Genomic DNA, 14,317 nt, shown 5'->3' on the forward strand with positions numbered 1-14,317 from the left:
AAAAACCTAGTGGTGATACTTTCAGTTTCCAGTCTAGCATCTAAGGCACTTTGGAGGTCATCATTCTGTCATAATAACAAGTAAAAACTCAACAAACTGGAAAATCAATACTTCTTCTTTGACCTATGAGAGAAGCGAGGCTATGTGGCAAGCCACTGCCCTGAAAATTGAAGAGACAGACAGGTAAATACAGAGAATCACAAATTACCATAGCAAAAATCCCCAAGCAGAAAACTTCATGGGAACCAGTGCTGAGGTAGGAAAACCTGAACTGTATGTAACTCACAAATTGCTGGAGGCTCAGAACGGACAAATCTGAGAGTTAAAATCTCCACTGGGGATCAGTCATAGGAGGTCCTCACAGTTTTGTGAGTTTTACCTTAAGGAGCTTGACCAGGGGCTGGGTGCGGTGGCTCACACCCGTAATCCCAACACTTTGGGAGGCTGAGGCAGGCGGATCACTAGAGGTCAGGAGTTCGAAACCAGCCTGGCCAACATGGTGAAACCCCATCTCTACTAAAAATGCAAATTAGCCAGCGTGGTAGTGCATGCCTGTGATCCCAGCTGCTTGGGAGGCTGAGGCAGGATAATCACTTGAACTCGGGAGGCAGAGGTTGCAGTGAGCTGAGATGGTGCCACTGAACTCCAGCCTGGGTGACAGAGCGAGACTGTCTCAGGAGCAAAAATAAATAAATAAATAAATAAATGGAGCTTGACCAGGTTCTCGCAGTGAATATCAGAAAAATCTCCCATGTTTCTCTCAGTGGGAGGGAAAAAGGAACCTTTATAAAATACATCAGAGTTGGCCAGGTGCAGTGGCTCATGCCTTGCAATTCCAGCACTTTGGGAGGCCAAGGCGGGCAGATCACTTGAGGTCAGGAGTTTTGAGACCAGCCTGGCCAACACGACAAAACCCTGTCTCTACTAAAAATAAAATTAGCCAGGCGTGGTGGTGCGTGCCTGTAATCCCAGCTACTTGGAAGGCTAAGGCAGGAGAATCACTTGAATCCAGGAGGCGGAGGTTGCAGTGAACCAAGATCACTCTACTGCACTCCAGCCTGGGTGACAGAGTGAAACTCCACCTCAAAAAAAAAAAAAATACACCAGAGTATTCTGTTCTTAACAAGCCCTGCCCTCCAAGGAAACTGTTTTAACAGGGCGGAACTATTGGAGTTTTATCAGAACCTAACCAACCTGGTGGGAGGAACATATCTAATTCCATCCTAGTCTGGCCTTCTATGTGGAGGGAAAGGAAATACTAATCCCCTCTATTCTTCTAGGTGGGAGAAGGAAAATACCCAACTCCAGCCCACTGTAGCCATCCTATCCCACTTAAGGGGGGAATACTGATAAGCACTGGCAAGTTCCCAGTCCAGAAGCACAGGCTCACAAAAAGACAGGGATGTAATCACAGGGTTATAGAATGCTTCCTCTCCCCCGACACCTTTCTACCACATTACTAAAAGCCCATTTACTGCATATTCTTTTACTCAGTAAATCGTATCCACTTTTCAACAAAAAATTATAAGGCATACTAAAAGGCAAAAAACAAACAAACAACAACAAAACAGCAGTTTGTTGAGACACAGCAAGCATCAGAACCATACTTGCATATGGAAGGGATGTTGGAATTATCAGACCAGGAATTTAAAACAACTATGATTAATATGCTAAGGGTTCTAACAGTTAAAGTAGAAAACCTGCAAAAACCGATGGGCAGGGTAATCAGAGAGATTAGAATTCTAAGAAAGAATCAAAAAAGAAATGCTAGAGATCAAAAACAGTGTAACAAATGAAGAATGTCTTTGATGGGTAATTTGTAAAATAGACATATCTGGGAGAGGAGTTTTTGAGCTTCAAGATACGTCAATAGAAACCGCTAAAACTGAAAAGCAAAGAGAACAAAGACTAAAAAAACATAACAGCATATACAAAATCTGTGGAACAACTACAAAAGATGTAACATACACATAATGGAAATACCAGAAGGTAAAAAAAAAAAGAAAAGGGTAAAAGAAATACTTGAAACAATAATGAATGACAATTTCTCAAATTAATGTCAGACACCAAACCACAGACCCAGGAACCTTAAAAGACACCAAACAGAGTAAATGGCACCCTCCACCCACAACAAATACTATACCTACATACATCATTCAAACTGCAGAAAATCAAAGATAAAGAAAAAACTCTTGAAAGAAGCCACAGGAAAAAGAAAACTTATGTATATAAGACCAAAGATAAGAATTACATCTAACTTCTTCAAAGAAAACATGCAGGCCGGGCGCGGTGGCTGACACATGTAATCCCAGCACTTTAGGAGGCTGAGGTGGGTGGATCACCTGAGGTTAGGAGTTCAAGACCAGCCTGGCCTCTTCAAAGAAAACATGCAGGCCGGGCGCGGTGGCTGACACGTGTAATCCCAGCACTTTAGGAGGCCGAGGTGGGTAGATCACCTGAGGTTAGGAGTTCAAGACCAGCCTGGCCAACATGGTGAAACCCTGTCTCTACTGAAAATACAAAAATTAGCTGGGCATAGTGGCGTGTGCCTGTAATCCCAGCTACTTGGGAGGCTGATGCAAGGGAATCGCTTGGACCTGGGAGGCAGAGGTTGCAGTGAGCCGAAATCACGCCACTGTACTCCCGCCTGGGTAACAAAGTTAGACTCCATCTCAAAAAAGAAAAGGAAAAAAAAAAAAAAAAGAAAGAAAGAAACCATGCAAGCAAGAAGAGAGTAGAGTAAAATATTTAAAGTATCGAGAGAAAAAAAGCCCACCAACCTAGCAGTCTATACCCTGTGAAATTATCCTTCAAAAGTGAAGGAGAAATAAGGACTTCCCAGATAAAGGTTGAATAAATTTGTTGCCAGTAGACCTGCCTAGCAAAAAATGTGAAATGAAGTTTTTCAAAGAGAAGGAAAATGAGATAGGTCAGAAACTTGGAACTATATAGAAGAAGGAAGAACATCAAAGAAGAAATAAGTGAAGGTAAAATACAAACTTTAATTACTCTTTTTTTTTTTTTTCTTGTGACAGAGTCTCGCTCTGTCACCATGCTGGAGTGCAGTGGCATGATCTTGGCTCACTGCAACTTCCAACTCCCTGGTTCAAGCAATTCTCCTGCCTCAGCCTCCCAAGTAGCTGGGATTACAGGTACGTGCCACCACACCCAGCTAATTTTTGTATCTTTAGTAGAAACGGGGTTTCACTATGTTGGCCAGGATGGTTTCGATCTCCTGACCTTGTGATCTACCCACCTCGGCCTCCCAAAGTGCTGGGATTACAGGCGTAAGCCACTGCGCCCAGCCGATTATTCTTATTCTTTTTTTTTTTTTTTTTGAGACAGAATTTCCTTCTTGTTGCCCAGGCTGGAGTTCAGTGGTGATCTCGGCTCACCACAACCTCTGCCTTCCAGGTTCAAGTGATTCTCCTGCCTCAGCCTCTCTAGTAGCTGGGATTACAGGCATGTGCCACCACGCCCACCTAATTTTGTATTTCTAGTAGAGACGGGGTTTCTCCATGTTGGTCAGGCTGGTCTCGAACTCCCAACTTCAGGTGATTCACCTTCCTCAGCCTCCCAAAGTGCTGGGATTACATCCATGAGCCACCGTGCTTGGCCAATTATTCTTATTCTTAATCGACTTAACAGCAGTTTATTCAAAACAACAATAGTAAAATGTATTTGATTACATATGTTTGTGTATTATAAATGCTTATGCATGCTTATATATAAGTGAAATGAATGATAGCAATGAATCCCAGTAAGGGATAAGAGGGAGGACTTTGGATTATTTTGCTATTTAAGGTATTTCTGCTACTCATGAAGCAGTATATTGTTATTTGAAAGGGAACTTAAATTAGTTGTAAATGTATATTGCAAACAGTAGGGCAAACACTAAAAACCATTTTAAAAGAAATGTAACTGATATGCTAAAAAGGGGCAGAAAATGAAATCATATAAACTGATCAATTAAAACCACAAATGGCAGAAAAAGAATGACAAAACAAGGGATAGATGACAAAGGCAACAAATAGAAAATAGTAACACATGTAGTACATATTACTCCAACTCCATCAAGTTATTTTGAACATCACTGGACTAAAAACAGCAATTACAAAACAGTCAAAGTGGATAAAAAACAAGACTCAACTATAGTTGTCTATAAGAAACCAACTTTAAATATATAGACATATAGACTGGCACAATAGCTCACGCCTGTAATCCCAGCACTTTGGAAGGCTGAGGCAGGCGGATCACTTGAGGTCAGGAGTTCAAGACCAGCCTGGCCAACATAGTGAAACTCTGTCTCTCCTAAAAATACAAAAATTAGCCGGGCGTGGTGGTGCACGCCTATCATCTCAGCTACTTGGGAGGATGAGGCAGGAGAATCGCTTGAACCCAGGGGGTGGAGGCTGCAGTGAGCCGAGATCACACCACTGCACTCCAGCCTGTGAGACAGAAGGAGACTCCGTCTCATAATAAATAAATAAATTTTAAAATAGACACATATAGAGCAAATGTAAACAGATAGAGAAAGATATGCCATGTTAACATTAGCCAAAAAGCTGGAGTAGCTATATTAATTTCAGACAGAACGGACTTCGAAGCAGAGAAAGTTATCAGTGGCAACTGGGAGCATTACTTAATGATAAAGGAGTCTATTCTCAAAGAAAGCATAACAATCTTTAATGTGTGTGGACTTAACGACAATCAAAATGCATGAGCCAAAAACTGATAGCACTGCAAGGAGAAATGGATGAATCCACTATCATAGTCAGACTTCAAGACCACTGTGTCAGAAATGGACAGATGCTGCAGACAGGACAAAGACTGCAGACAGAAAATCATTAAAGACATAGTTGAACTCAACAGCATCCTCAATCAACTAAACATAATTGACATCTGTAGCCAAATTCATCTAACAACAGCATAATAGACATTCTTCTCATGCTTATATGGAACATTCACCAAGATAGACCATATTCTGGGCCATAAAATACACTTTAACAAATTTAAAAAAATAGATATCATGCACTGTCTGCTCCCAGACCACAGGGGAAATAAACTAGAAATCGTAACAGAAAGATAGCTGGAAAATCCCAAAATAGAGATTAAACAACAACTTCTAAATAAAACATTGGTCAAAGAATAAGAGATCAGTTTCTCAAGAGAAATTTTGAAATAGTTTGAACTAATTGAAAATAAAAATAAAACATCAAAATTTATGGAATGCAGCAAAATCAGTGCTTAGAGGAAAATTTATAACATTGAATGAATACATTAGAAAAGAAGAGAGGTCTAAAATCAATAATCGAAGCTTTTGCCTTAGGAAACTAAAAAAATAATGGATCAAATAACCCCAAAGTAAGCAAGTAGTAATAATAATAAAAATCAGAGCAGAAATAAATGAAATTCAAAACTGGAATAAAGACATAAATTAATGAAACCAAAAGCTGATTCTTTAAAAAGATCAATAAAATTTATAAAATTTCTAGCCAGGTTAACTAAGAAAAAGAGAGAAAGAGGATGAAAATTACCAATATCATAAATAAAAAGGGGCTCTCATCACTGATCCCATGTTATCAAAAGGATAATCATCAAATACTATGAACAACTCTGTGCCCACAAATTTGATAATCTAGATGAAATGGACCAATTCATTGAAAGACACAATCTGCCAAAACTAACACAAGAGGAAATAGACAATTTGAATAGGTCTATACCTATTAATGAAATTGAATCAATAATGAATAACCTTCCAAAGCAGAAGGAACTAGCCTCAGATGAGTTCACTGGTGAATTCTACCATATGTTTAAGGAAAAGAAATCATACTAATTATCTACAATCTCTTCCAGGAGATAAAACCAGAGAAAACACTTCCAAACTCATTCTATTAGGCCAAATACCAAAACCAAAAATATTACAAGAAAAAAAAAATGGCAGACCAGTATCTCACATGAACATAGATGCAAAAATCCTCAACAAAATATTAGCAAATCAAATCCAACAATATATGAAAAAAAATTATCCTCCATGACCAGTGTAGTGGGATTTACTCCAGGTATGCAAATCTGGTTCAATATTTAAAAATCAGTTAATGTGACTGAGCATGGTGGCTCATGCCTGTAATCCCAGCACCTTAGGCGGCCGAGGTGGGAGGACCGCGTGAGCCCAGGAGTTTGAGACCAGTCTGGGCAACATAGCCAGACCTTGTCACTACTTTTTTTTTAAATTAAAAAAAAAGAAAAAATCAAATAATGCAATTCATTATATAACAGGCTAAAGAAGAAAATCAGATGATCACATCAATAGATGCAGAAAAGGCATTTGACAAAAACCAACATGCATTCATGATTAAAAACTTTTGGCAAACTAGGAAGAGAAGGGAATTTCATCTACTTGATAAAAAAAAATCTGCAAAAACCCTACAGTTAATATCATATTTAATGATGAGAAACTGGAAGTTTTTCCACTAAGATAAGGAACAAACCAAGGATGTACCCTCTCACCCACTGTATTGGTGAAACAATAGACAAATAAATCAATGATATAGAATAGATAATCAAGAAATAGGCCCACATAATTATATTCAAGTGATCTTTACAAATGAACAATGGTAATACAATGGAGCAAAGACAGTCTTTTCAGCAAATGGTGCTGGAACAACTGGACATTTATATGCAAAAATAAATGAATCATAGACCTTAACTCTTCACAATAAATTAACTCAAAGTGCATCATAGACTTAACTATAAAATGAAAAACTATATAACTTTCAGAAGATAACATAGGAGGAAATGTAGATGACATTGGGTATGGCAATGACTTTTTAGATACAAGACCAGGGACATGATCTATGAAAGAAAGAATTGGTATGCTGAACTTCATTAGAATTAAAAATGTCTGCTCTGTGATAGACACTATCAAGAGAGTGAGAAGACACAGACTACAGAAAATATTTGCAGAAGACATACTTTATAAAGCACTGTTATCCAAAATATACAAAGAACACTTAAAATTTAACAATAAGAAAAGGGACAACCAATCAAAAATGAGCAAAAGATGCAATTGATACCTCGCCAAAGAAGATGGCAAATAAGCATGTAAAATGATGACCAACATCATATGTTATTAGACAATTGCAAATTAAAGCAACAATGAGGTATCACTATACACCTACTAGAATGGCTAAAATCTAAAACACTGAGAACACAAAATGCTGGCAAGGATGTGGAGTAACAAAAACTCTCATTCAATGCTAATGGGCATGCAAATGGAAGAGCCACTTTGGAGAAATTGGCAGTTTCTTACAAAACTGAACATACTCTTACCATATGATCTAGCAATCACACTCTTTGGTATTTACCCAAAAGAGCTTAAAACGTATATCCACACAAAAACCTGCACATGAATGTTTACATGGTTTTGTCTACAATTGCCAAAACTTGGGGGAAAAAAAACCAAGATATTATTCAGTAGGTGAATAGATAAATAAATGGTGGTCCTTGTAGATAATTAAATATTACTTGGTGGTAAAAACAAATGAGTTCTCAAACCACGAAAAGATTTGGAGTACCCCTAAATGCATGTAACAAAGTGAAAGAAGCCAATCTGAAAAGGCTACATACCGGCTGTCCGCGGTGGCTCACGCCTGTAATCCCAGCACTTTGGGAGGCTGAGATGGGCGGATCACGAGGTCAGGAGATCGAGACCATCCTGGCTAACACAGTGAAATCCCGTCTCTACAAAAAATTAACCGGGCGTGGTGGTGGGCGCCTGTAGTCCCAGCTACTCGGGAGGCTGAAGCAGGAGAACAGCATGAACCCGGGAGGCGGAGCTTGCAGTGAGCTGAGATCTCGCCACTGCACTCCAGTCTGGGGGACAGAGGGAGACTCCGTCCCTCCGCAAAAAAAAAAAAAAAAAAAAAAAAAAAAGAGGCTACATACTGTATGATTCCAGATATATGATGTTGTGGAAAAGGCAGAACTATAGATAAAGGATTTAGTGGTTGCCAAGGGTGGAGGAAGGGAGAGATGAATACATGAAGCATAGAGAACTTTTAGGGCAGTAAAACCACTCTGTATGATACTATAATAGTGAATACATGTTATTATACATTTGCCGAAACCCATAGAATGTACAACATCAAGAATAAACCCTAATGTAAATGATGGACTTTGGTGATAATGATGTGTCAATGTAGGTTCATCGATTGTAACAAATGTTCCACTTTGATACAGGATTTTGATATTAGGAGAGGCTGTGCATATGTAGGGACAGAGGTATATGGGATATCTCTATACCTTCTGCTCAATTCTGTTTAGAACCTAAAACTGTTTCTAAAAAATAAAGTCTATTTTTCGAAAGTCTCAGTCAAAAAAGAAAACTACAGAATGATCAAGTAGGGTTGATCCCAAGAATACAAGGATGGGTCAATATCAGAAAAATGTATCCATGTAATTTATCATATTAGAACTGAAAGAGAGAAAAAAAAAGGATATGTTTTTACCAGATGTAAAAAAAAAAAAAAAAGTTAATAAAACTTTAATAAATGTATTTCATAAAAATAAAAACTCTGAAAACTATGAATAAAAGAAAACTTTTTAGCATTTTAAAGACTTTCTACCAAAAACATGCAGCATACATGATCTCAAGAAAACGATATAGGCATGTTCTCTTGAAAACTTGCAATAAGATAGGAACCAAAAAAGGAAATAAGGAATTTAATTCAAAGATTGTAAAGAGGATATGTTTTAAGTGTGTTGCTAATAAAATTATTTACATGAAACATTCAGCAAGGGTAGCAGACAAATTATTAGTTTAGTAGGTTTGCCAGAATAACGCACACAGATTAGCAGTAGAAAAAGTAGTGGAAAATAAAATGCCATTTAAAGAGCAAACCAAAAGTATTGGCCAGGTGTGGTGGCTCATACCTGTAATCCCAGCACTTTGGGAGCCAAGGTGGATGGATCACTTGAGGTCGGGAGTTCAAGACCAGCCTGGCCAACATGGTGAAACCCCATCTCTACTAAAAATACAAACAATTAGCCAGGCGTGGTGGCACACGCTTGTAATCCCAGCTACTCGGGAGGCTGAGGCAGGAGAATCGCTTGAACCCCAGAGGCAGAGGTTGCAGTGAGCCAAGATTGCACCACTGCATGCCAACCTAGGCAACAGAGGGAGACTCTGTCTCAAAATAAATAAATAAACAAAATAAAGAAGAGCAAAAAGGAAAGGACTTCACTGACTAAAGAGTCAGACATTACAAAGCCTGGTAACATGAACACTATTTTCTGGTAAAGTGGTCAACCCAGACACAGACCCATGATTATGTGAAACTTGGTATATGACAGGGATGAGATGCCAAATGTGATGACATAGGGAAAAATTGACTCACCAGGTGGAAAAGTAGTAAAATTTATTCTCCCCCATAAAAAAAAAACCCTTTTGTTGGATTTGAATTTAAAAACCTAAATGTGAAAGGTAAAACAAAACCAATAGGAGAAAATGTAGTAGAGTATCTTCATGACCCTAGAATAGAAGGATTTCATAAATAAGATGTAAAGTACACAAGCCATGGATAAATTTACCAAGATCAAAGTAGCTATATATGTATCATTAAGTTATCAGAGAGTTGACAGGCTAGGGTAAGATACTGTTGAAAACTGGTAAGTTAAGATTAAAATCTAGAATACAAAAAGCTGTCTGCAAATCAGAGAGAATGCAGGAAACCCAATGGAAATGAGTGAAGTATATGAATTGGCAGTTCACAGAAGAGAAAGTCAGATAACTAGTAATATATGAAAAGAAACTCAGCTTCATAAGAAATCAGAAAAATGGTGGGGTGCGATGGCCTACACCTTTAATCCCAGCACTTTGGGAGCCCGAGGCAGGTGGATCACCTGAGGTCAGGAGTTTGAGACCAGCCTGGCCAATATGGTGAAACCCCATCTCTACTAAAAATACAAAATTAGTTGGGTGTGGTGGCACACGCCTGTAGTCCCAGCTACTCGGGAGGCTGAGACAGGAGAATTGCTTGAACCTGGAAGGCGGAGGCCGCAGTGAGCTGAGATGGTGCCACTGCATTCCAGCCTGGGCAAGATAGAGCAAGACTCCATCTCAAAAAAAAAAAAAAAAAAATTCAGAAAAATGAAAATAAAACCACAATTAAATACCACGTTATATATACCAGATTGATAAAAATTAGAAAATCAGAAAATATTGGTGGAGAAATGAGAGCTTTCATGCTTTTCTTGCTGGAATGTCAACTGGCTATTTTAGAGATAAATCTGGCAGTATTTTGTAAAACAATACGTGAATTTGCTCTATAATCAAGGAATTCTATGCATATATATCCAGAAACACAGAAACATTCTTGCACAGGCACACAAGAGAACATGCAAGAGAATATTCATTGGCATCCTTGTTTGTGTTTGCAAACACTCCAAAAGAACTTCCTGCTTGTCACTCAAATATTGGACAAGTAAAGGGTTTAGGTAGCAGTCTGAAAAAAATGAGTCGGATTTACATAATAGCAAGCAGGATGTTTATGTTGCAGAAACATAATGTTGAGTGAAAAAAAGAAAAAACATTAGATTTATCTCCCAATACATGGTTTCATGAAAATTCAACACATATGCACAAAATAACACTAAATTTCAAGGATAGGAATTTGTCTAAATAAATATATGAAAGATGGATTAGAAAGATGCCTAATATATTCACAAAGATTAGGCACCTTTGAGGCTATAGAAATAGAAAAAGGAATGGAGCCAGGCATGTTGGCTCATGCCTGTAATCCAAGCACTTTGAGAGGTTGAGGCAGGAGGATCACTTGAGCCCAGGAGTTTGAGATCAGCACTTGGGCAATGTCTCCTCTCTAGACATAAATGACCAACTGGTTGACTAAAAAATCTAGCTGTGTGTACGTGAACATGCACTTGTGATCCCTAGGACTACTGCCAAAGAAGGCTAAGGTGGGAGTGATCACTTGAATCTGGGATGGTCTGAGAGCTGCAGTGATCTGGCCAGTGTAATAGACACCTTTGTTTATCATAGCACACTGCATGATAATACATGAGGCCATCCTTAACTGTGTGGGGAATTCATTTATTTTATGCAATGATATGCAAAGCAATCATTTTCAGTAAGAGTCGGTATGGCCATTGTATAAATGAAGAAACCAGGAAATCCTTCATTCCCAATTCTGCTACTTATTGTGTAGTAATAAATCCAGAATTATCTATATGACAATTGGTATTTCTAATCCTCAGTTTCCTAATCTGTCAGTGGTTAGAATCAAGCGAGAGGACGCATTTGAAAATACATTAAAATGATTGGGCAGAACTTAGTTAATGTCATTGTTAAGCATAAATTCAGCACTTAATTGAATCAGTGGTTTAAAGTTCTGGCTCTGCAGCCATACTACCTGGGTTTGAGTCTTGGCTCTGTCTGTGTGATCTAGGGCAAGTTACTTAACCCCTTTGTGCCTCAGTTTCCTCATCTGAAAAATTAGGATAATAATATTACCTACCTCGTTGGGTTATTGTGGAGACTAGCTGAATTACTTCATGGAAAACGTTTTGAATAGTGTCTAATACATTTTAAGGGCTCAGTAATTTCGCTGTCATCAATATTACTAGTATTACATGAGACAAAGCTAATATTTTAAGGTTTTCAAGCTCTAAATCCTATAATGTCTCTATAACAATCATTACACCTTTCTAGGAGGATATACACACCCTGCTTAAGGTGACAAGATTTATACAAATGAAATAAATAGCACACTGCATGATTATACATGAGTCCATCCTTAACTGCATACCTCTTTAACAGTCTTGCTGCTCAGAGTTCTAGCAGGTTAATTTTTCATCACTACCCTTAAATAGAATGCTGCCTACATAACCCAGTAAGCATCCAAAGGAAGATGACCAAGTTATTAGGAGCTTGGAACTTCTAATCTGGAAACCATTTAGCCTGGAAAAGAGAATTCTAGATGGGCATGGGAATGGGACGGCTTGATGGCTGTTGCTGGTTTTGACTTTACACACACAAGAGTATGTTTTCCTTTGTTGCTCTGGGGAGAAAAACTAAAGTCCTGTGTGGAAATTATAAAAGAAGTAGCTATCAGCTCAATTTTGAAAAAGAAGTTTCCTGCCTTTGATGGTCTCTAATGGGACAATCGATTACCTCTCAAGGTAGTGTGTTCCCTGTCCCTAGAGTTTTTGCAGTAGAACCAGTTTTCTTTCAGGGCTGTTATGCCCATCAAATCAGGTGAAAGTGAATAGAAAAAGCATTTACCAAACTTTAAGCTGCTATGAAATTGTAAACATTATTATAAGCTGTATTAGGACTTATCCCTGTGGGATAGTTTGAACTATATGGCAAGAGAGATGTTTTCCATACTTAGTGAAATAAGTGTCTTTATGCACTTTAGAAATAATATTCATTTGAATAAAATCAATATACTAGGCTGGGCACGGTGGCTCACGCTTGTAATCCCAACACTTTGGGAAGCGGAGGTGGGCAGATCCCCTGAGGTCAGGAGTTCGAGACCAGCCTGGCCAACATGGCGAAACTCCATCTCTACTACAAATACAAAAATTAGTTGGGCGTGGTGGTGGGCGCCTGGAATCCCAGCTACTCAGGAGGTTAAGGCAGAATAATTGCTTGAACCCGGGAAATGGAGATTGCAGTGAGCCGAGATTATGCCATTGCACTCCAGCCTGGGTGACAGAGTGAGACTCCATCAAAAAAAAAAAAAAAAAATCCATATACTAATGAATAAAATGACTTTATTAAAGTTGTTCTCCTGCTTGGAAACACTTGGTTAGGTATTAATTTGTGTTGATGTTACAGTCTGGAAATAAACACTTAAATATTATTTTAACAATTCATGGTTATTATTAATTCAAAATGGCCCCCCCAGTCAGTAAAATCACTCACTGTTACTGATTTTCACCAGCCTTTTCCCAGCATCTGGCTGGGGCAGATTTGGGCATTTTGGAGTGGGCCAGAATACAGCCCAGCTCTTGATTTATAGGTGGGTGGAGGCTAGGCTAGAGACTAGTGCTGTCCTGTCTGGGTGAAAATGCTTCTGACCATATAGAGCCACTCCTTTTACAAATACATAACATCATGGTGTCTAGAAAACCTTCCCTGCGCCTAGAGTTGTTGGGGGCCCTCTTCCGCCCTCTTTTGCCTTCTTCCTCGTTACCAGTCATTTAATGTTTGCCTTCTCCCACACTTACGAGGTGAAATTAGCTTTCTGCAGAAAAACCACCGAAGTGATGGTTTATAAACATGGGGGCAGGGACTTTGCTGAAGGGTACTCGGTATGTATGTATGTGTGTGAGTGGGGGGAAATGAGTCTGGAAATTGCAGCCAGACTCTAGAAAGGAAATAAAAGTCTTAGGAGTATGGGCTTCATCCACTGAAGGTTTTGAGGTGGGGAGCAGATATTGTTAGGGAGTATTCATACAAGAATCAGCCAGTAAAATAGGAGTTCTTGAGGCCAGAACTGGGGAACAAGCTTGCTACGAGGGCTCTACTCTTGGTGGAAAGGGAAATGTCAGCTGAGTTCCGGAGCCATTGTCTTCTCTCCTCTACTAAAGGTGAGCCATTCACAAAAATAAACTACAGCTTCTAATGCAGCAGTTTTCAAGGCCTCTGTCCTGAATTCACATTTTGGATGGCAAAATACAAGGGAACTGTCTGCCTAATGAGCTTATCTGGAACTCCCATGCCTCCATAAGGCAGTGGTTGGTTGGCCCCTTTCATGACTAGGGGCAGAACAGCCAGGCACTGGGGCCTGAAAGCTACTCACTGGCCCCTCCCACATGAAATATGATTTCATATTCCATGTTGCCCTTTGGGCTTCTTGGTGTCAATCCCACCCATGAGGAGTCTTTGGATTACCATACTAAGCTGACTGTGTCCTTTTCTCCACTTCACTTAGTTCATGAACTCAAATTGGAATTTAACCATGGCATGTGTTCTGATCTTGTCATGGTCTCTTCTGACAGCACTGGTTGTGCAACTGAGTTTTATGTGCTATTTGCTGGAATATTTAATGGGCAATGGATTTTCATATAAAACACACATAATTTAATAAACTATTCTATGATATAAAATTATTCTTCCTGGAAAAAAAAAAGTTAAACCCTAATCAACTGTCAGCGTAGGGGACCCTGGCTACCTATCGGCTGGGCATTAATCAATACTGGAGAGGGTCCTTACTTTGCCTCCCTGATACTATAGTTACCTAGTAGGAGTTATCTCTTTTGCTTTTAAATGTTCATTTGAAATGTAAAAGTA

At 39.0% G+C, this 14,317-nt stretch overlaps 1 protein-coding gene across 1 annotated transcript in view; it reads left to right on the forward strand.

Annotated features, from left to right (window-relative positions):
- IL12RB2 (interleukin 12 receptor subunit beta 2) overlaps positions 1–14,317 on the forward strand; it is an 82,473-nt gene that overhangs the window by 44,327 nt on the left and 23,829 nt on the right. The gene's annotated exons all lie outside the window — the stretch shown is intronic.

The sequence above is a fragment of the Papio anubis genome, chromosome 1 (genome assembly GCF_008728515.1).
Source record: "Papio anubis isolate 15944 chromosome 1, Panubis1.0, whole genome shotgun sequence".
Lineage (NCBI taxonomy): Eukaryota > Metazoa > Chordata > Mammalia > Primates > Cercopithecidae > Papio > Papio anubis.